We start from the raw sequence: 7,086 nt of genomic DNA, 5'->3' as shown, positions 1-7,086 counted from the left end.
ATTAATAATAAAAAATATATAATATTTAGAGCTGAATATTGCGGTTTTCGGTGATGCTCTTTGCTGTCTTTGTTGTTGTTGTGTTGTTGTTAATATTGTTATTGTTGTTGTCGTTATGTTTTGTTATTTGTTGTTACTGTTACTGTTGTTCTTCTTCTTCTTTGTTTATTTTCGTCGTTGTCATTGTAGTTGATGTCGTTGTTCGTTTGTTGTTGTTATCGATTTTGCTTGCTGTAGTTGTTGTTATTGTTGAATTATTGCGACGATGGCACGGGAGCTGTTAATAAAGCCCCGTGTCTCCCTTCATACCATTACCAAGGTCGTTTGAGTTTCTCAATCTCATTAATTACCGGTTGTTGTTTGTAATTGACCCCCTCACATGACTGGCTACCGCCCGTGGCCACCGTGATGGTGGACTTCCGAGGTCGACAATGCAATTACTCTACCCTGTAGTTTGCTGAAGGATTCAATCCTAAGTATTCCTCCACCATGATTATCTTGCCAAAGTTCTTTAGGCTGCGCACCGCCTTGCCACCTCGCTGCCGTAATGTCCCACAACATGTAATTTCGCAGGATTCTCACAGAGCACAACAGCGGCGCCTTGTTACCAAACACTCAGCCGCCGCCGCCGCCGTCCCCGAGGAATTATACATGCACGTCTACGCGGCGCTATTAGTCAGAAACCCGCCCGACGGCCTGGAGGAGGAGGGGCTTCAGCGTCGCGCCCCGTAGTGTTCGTACAAATCTCAGATAGAATCTGTGGAGTTATGGAGGATTGTGACATTGACCTCGGCATCCCCGGACTTGCTGTGGCTTCGCATATGCTGTCTTGCGCTCAGGGAGGCCGCCTCTGCTGCGGTATGCTGTGTCACTTTCTCGATGTCCCAATCATGCCGAGGTCATCTACCACGCATACCGACCGTCCTTATCAAATAGCCTCCTCGGCAGTTTTTATTTTGTTCATCGTACGACTTAAATTGCAGGAAGTTCTCCGGCGAAGGCAACGGCAACGGTCGAAAAGTTCTGAAAAATTCATCATGGCTGAGCACGAGCCGGCACACGACAGCTGGGCACCGACGCGCGCGGCTGCCCAGTTTTTACTTCGATCTTTCTTTCTTTCTTTTTTTCTTTATCTTTTTTTTTCTCCTTTTTTTCTCTCTCTCTTACCTCCTAGATCCATCGTTAATTTACGGGCTTCCTACTCACACTCCCAATTGCCATGCACATCACACCTACACCTAGGGCGTAGGAAGAGCAGTCCCCCCCAAAAGAGTCCGAGAGGCTGCTGCGTTTTTGAAATAATCCGAGAAGTTCGCGGACGTCGGCAGGTGTAATAAGCTCAGCATCAGGTCGCTGTCGACAGGTGCCGCGCAGGACCAGGAAGAGAGAACGAAGGAGAGGAAGGGAGGAAAAGAGAAGAAAGAAGACGTAAAGAGAGGAGATGAAAGGGAAGGAAAGAGAAGAGAGAACGAAGGAGAGGAAGGGAGGAAAAGAAAGAAAGAAGACGTAAAGAGAGGAGATGAAAGGGAAGGAAAGAGAAGAGAGAACGAAGGAGAGGAAGGGAGGAAAAGAGAAGAAAGAAGACGTAAAGAGAGGAGATGAAAGGGAAGGAAAGAGAAGAGAGAACGAAGGAGAGGAAGGGAGGAAAAGAGAAGAAAGAAGACGTAAAGAGAGGAGATGAAAGGGAAGGAAAGAGAAGAGAGAACGAAGGAGAGGAAGGGAGGAAAAGAGAAGAAAGAAGACGTAAAGAGAGGAGATGAAAGGGAAGGAAAGAGAAGAGAGAACGAAGGAGAGGAAGGGAGGAAAAGAGAAGAAAGAAGACGTAAAGAGAGGAGATGAAAGGGAAGGAAAGAGAAGAGAGAACGAAGGAGAGGAAGGGAGGAAGAGAGAAGAAAGAAGACGTAAAGAGAGGAGATGAAAGGGAAGGAAAGAGAACAGAGAACGAAGGAGAGGAAGGGAGGAAGAGAGAAGAAAGAAGACGTAAAGAGAGGAGATGAAAGGGAAGGAAAGAGAAGAGAGAACGAAGGAGAGGAAGGGAGGAAAAGAGAAGAAAGAAGACGTAAAGAGAGGAGATGAAAGGGAAGGAAAGAGAAGAGAGAACGAAGGAGAAGAAGGGAGGAAAAGAGAAGAAAGAAGACGTAAAGAGAGGAGATGAAAGGGAAGAAAGAACGAAGGAGAGAGGATGTGGAAGGGAGGAAAAGAGAAGAAAGAGTAGGAAGAGAGAAGTAAGAGAACATATGGAAAGGACGTGGAAGGGAAGAAAAGAGAAGAGGTGGAAGAGAAGAAAAGAGGAGAGAGAAGACGTAAAGAGAACAGGTGGAAGGGAAGAAAATAGAGGAGGTGGAAGAGAAGAAGAGAGGAGAAAGAAGACGTAAAGAGAAGAGGTGGAAGGGAAGAAACGAGAAGAAAGAGAGGAGGTGGAAGGAAAGAAGAAAAAGAGCATAAAGAGAGGAGGTAGAAGAGAAGAAAGGATGAAAGTGAAGAAAAGAGTAAAACAAAGGAAAGAAAACATGAAAGGAGAAAAGTGAGAAGCGTAAGAATAGAAGGTGAAATAGAAGATAAAAAAGGGGAAGAGAAAACCGCGTAAAGAGAGAAGATGGGAGAGAAGAAAAAGGAAAATTGAGACAAAAAAGGAGAAGAGGAGAAATGGAAGAACAGAAAGATAAGAGAAAAGGAGAAAGAAGAAAGAAAAGGGGAAGAGAGAAGTAAAGAAAGAGAAAAATGGAATAGATGAAAATGGAAAGAGGGAAACAGGCTGAGAAATAGAAGGATGGAAGGAGATAAAAACGATAAAGAGAGGAAGTGAAAGAATCGTAGGATAGAGTAGGTGAAAATATAGAAAATAAAGAAAAGGAGGAAAAGAGAAACGAAAGAAAGAAGAGGCAGAAAGAGATAATAAGGAAGACCGGAAGGAAGAAAGGGTGGAAGGAGGAAGAGGAAGAGATGAAAATAAAAGAGAAGAGAAAAGAAGAAGAGAGAAAAACATTGGAAAGAGGGGTCTGGAAGATAGAATAAAATAAAGGAGACAGAGGAGGTAGAAGAACTAAAGAGAGAAGGTAAACAATGGAAAGACGAAATGAAAGAAAGGAAAGAAAGGAAGACAACAGATAGACAGCGAAAAGATGGAGATAGGAGAGGAGAGAAGAGAAGAGAAGTGAGAGGAACAGCGAAAATATAAGAATAAAGGAGAGGAAAGAAAACGAAAGACTGAAATGGAGAAGGAGAAAAAGACGCGAATAAGGGAATAAGAAAGAACAAAGGAAGCAAAAGAAGAGAAGAGATAATAACAAAAAAAAAAAAGATATAAGGAATAAAAAATAGGAAAACAAAGAATTCGAGAAAAAACGAAAACGAGAATAGAGAAAAAATGAACAATAAAGAATAGGAAAGATAAAAAGATAAGAAAATAGAGGCAATAAACAACAAAAAGAAAGTAAACAGAAGGAATGATAAATATGAAAAATCAATTAATATTCATCACGATATTAATTTCTTATCTATTATGAAGCTTATAATGATAATAATAGAAATTAAAATAATGAGCGTGATAAAAAGTCTAATAAGAAAATATTGTTATTATTATTGTTATTTTTATCATTATCTTTGGTAGAACTAGTTGTATTAATATTACTATTATTGTTGTTATTAGTTTTACTGTTGTTACCATAATGTTATCAGCATTACCATGATTATTTTTACTATAATCATTGTTATTATCATTATCATCACTATTACTATTATTATTATTATCATTATCATCATCACCACCTTTATTTTCATCATCATCATCATCATCATCATTTTTGTTATCATCATCATCATCATCATCATCATCATCATCATCATTTTTGTTATCATCATCATCATCATCATCATCATCATCATCATCATCATCATCATTGTTGTTGTTATTGTTGTTGTTGTTATCATTACCATTATCATTAATAACATTACTATTAGTATTTTTATTGCTATTATTACTACTACTGTTAGTAGCGAATATTACTACTATTACTATTACTATCACTGCTGCTACTGTTACTACTCCTATTGTTACTACTCCTACTAACACTACTACTACTACTAACAATAATAATAATAATAATAATAATAATAATAATAATAATAATATTAGTACAACTATTACTACTACCACCACTATACAACCACTGTTACTACTTCTACAATTGTTACCACCAATACCATTGCCAGTACTGCCATCGGCCTTATAACATAAAATATCACCATAGGGACGTTGCAAATAGTACAAGGACAAATACCTGTCGTTGCAAAGGAACAAAAGCCTGTCAGTCGTTCGTGTTTGCCACTGAACATGGTTCCACGTCAGCCAGTGTTCTTGACTGATGTCAGGAAGAAACGTGAGCTCTCCTGACGTTCAGTTCTTGACATGAGCGAGTGAGACAGCGCCAGGCCTCTCGTCAGCGGAGCCCCAATGTCAGGCCTCGTCAGCGGAGCCCCAGTGTCAGGCCTCTCGTCAACGGAGCCCCAACGTCAGCCCTCGTCAGCGGAATCCCAGCGTCAGGCCTCTCGTCAGCGGAACCCCACGCGACCAACGGCGATTCCAGATGGACGTCGGAAGGAACTCGGGTGTGGTTGGTTCGATCCGGATAAGCGTAGCATGTTTTTTTGTTTGTGTGTGTGTGTGTGTGTTTCTTTTTTCTCTATTTATCTGTCTCTGTTGCTATGGGCCTGTGGATCTCTGGGTTCTTGCTCTTGCTTTCTCTCGTTTTCTCTTTTTCTTTTTCTTTCTCTTTCTCGATCTCGTTCTCTTTCTCGTTCTCTCTCTCTCTTATTAATCTTCTTCTTCTTCTTCTTCTTCTTCTTCTTGCTCTTGTTTCTCCCGTTCTCTCTTTTTCTTTTTCATTCTCTTTCTCGCTCTCTCTCTCTCTCTCTCTCTCTCTCTCTCTCTCTCTCTCTCTCTCTCTCTCTCTCTCTCTCTCTCTCTCTCTCTCTCCTCTCCCTCTCTCTCTCTCTCTCTCTCTCTCTCTCTCTCTCTCTCTCTCTTCTCTCTCTCTCTCTATATATATATCTATCTATCTATCTATCTTTCTCTCTTCTTCTTCTTCTTCAGTTCTTCTCTCTCCAGATTTTTGTATCTTCTGCCACCTGTTAATTAGTACAATAAATAAGTAAGTATAGCGTATAAACTTTTCTTCTTTATAGCCTATTAAGATGGTTTGGCAGCTAAACAGCAATTCACCTTTTTCCGCCGCTCAGAGGTAGGCATTAGGCAATATTTCACCGTTTGAAAATAATGATACGTCGTGGCAGAGAGACCAATGCAACACATACTCACAACCTTGTTCCAGCTGTGAATGTATCTGCCTGTCTTTATTATTCCCTCTTATTATCGCTCTCTCTCTCTCTCTCTCTCTCTCTCTCTCTCTCTCTCTCTCTCTCTCTCTCTCTCTCTCTCTCTCTCTCTCTCTATCTATCTATCTATCTCTTTGTCTTTCTCTCTCTCTTTCTCTCTATCTCTCTGCTTCTTCTCTTTTTCCTTCTTCTCCTTCTCCTTCTTCTTCTCCTTCTTCTTTTCCTTCTCCCTCTTCTTCTCCTTCTCCTTCTCCTCCTTCTTCTTCTTCTTCCCTATGTGTGTCCGTCTTTATGTGTATGTGTATGAGCGTGGATATCTATCGCCCTTCTTCTCTCTTAATGTCTCTTCGTTTATAATTATAAGTGTTCATCGTCCTGATATATATACACTTTAGCGTATCCTGCAGGTGACTCCACTGTGTTATCACGGAGTTTCAGGATATTTTACTCATGATTTATTTTTCTCGCTAGGTGCTGCCACAGGGTCCTTCGCTGCCGCCACTCCTGTTTAGCTGACGGACGTGGACATAATCAGAGGCAGGTGTTCGCTACGTAAACATTCTTCGGGGATGTTTATTACAGTCTCTCTTGTTTGCGTAAGCCCGTTGTTCCTCTTCAGAAATTTTAGAACGCTGACCAAAACCATTCGGCAAAATGTGGGAGAGTAAATTCCTGTGTTTTTTTTTTTTTTTTTTGTTTGTTTTCGTATGTTCTTGTATATTTCTACCTCGCGGGAATTCACCAAGCGTTTAACATTACTCCGGGTTTACCGCAAATTCCTCTTGTTTGTGTGTGTTTTTCTTCTTGTCTAGAAATTCTAAAACACTGAGCAAAATAATTCAACAAAGAATCACTCCTTTACTTTCCGAATCCGCTTGTACATTTTCTACATCACGGGAACATACCAAACTTTCTTTTTTCCTCCTCTCTGTATCATGTCTTTCTACTTCCTCCACCTTTCGCATCTTGTGTCCATGATCTTCCTCTCCTTTCATCCCTTTCTATGGCCACTCCCTCTGTTTTTTTTTTGTCGGCCCCCCCATCCAGCAGCTGTCCCACGATTCAAGGTCAGCTGGGGTTAATGTTCTTCCGACCAACACATTAAACTGCGATTTTGGGGGGGCCCTAATTTCCATGTTGAATGCTGTTGCTATGAGGTACTTCGTCGTTACTTTCCCTTTTATTATTTAGGTTCTTTCGTCCATAATGAGGGAGCAGATGGAAGGATGGACGCCCATTTCAGAACGCTATTATAATTCCTTGAGCGAGGTTTATTATTATTTTTACTTCTTATGGGGAGATCTCCTCCCCACCCTTTTTTTCTCGGAACGATGAAGGTTTAGGTCGTGGGTGAGTTTTGTCAGCTTGCGCACGAAGAGGCTAATGAGATATCACACTTACTGACCCATTCAATCTTCCCATTCTTCCCTCTTCCCCCCTCTTCTTCCCCCTCCCTCCTTTTCCCTTTGTTTTTTGCCCTCTTCCCCTCTTCCCTTTTACCTCCTCCTTCCTCCCTTCTCCCTCCTCCCTCCTCCCTCTTCCTTCCTCCTTCCCTCCTTTCTTCCCTCCTCCTTCTTCGTTCTGCCCTCCTCCCCTCTTCCCTTTTACCTCCTCCTTCCTCCCTTCTCCCTCCTCCCTTCCCTTCTCCTCCCTCCCTCCCCCCCCTTTCCCCCCTCCCTCCCCTTTTCTCTCTTACCTCCCTCTTACCTCCTCCTTCCTCCTTTTCCCCCCTACCTCCTCCTCCCTCTCCCT

Source organism: Penaeus chinensis, chromosome 34 (assembly GCF_019202785.1).
Source record: "Penaeus chinensis breed Huanghai No. 1 chromosome 34, ASM1920278v2, whole genome shotgun sequence".
NCBI classification, from domain to species: Eukaryota; Metazoa; Arthropoda; class Malacostraca; order Decapoda; family Penaeidae; genus Penaeus; species Penaeus chinensis.
The sequence above is the reverse complement of the archived record's forward strand: the minus strand, read 5'-3'. Positions refer to the sequence as shown.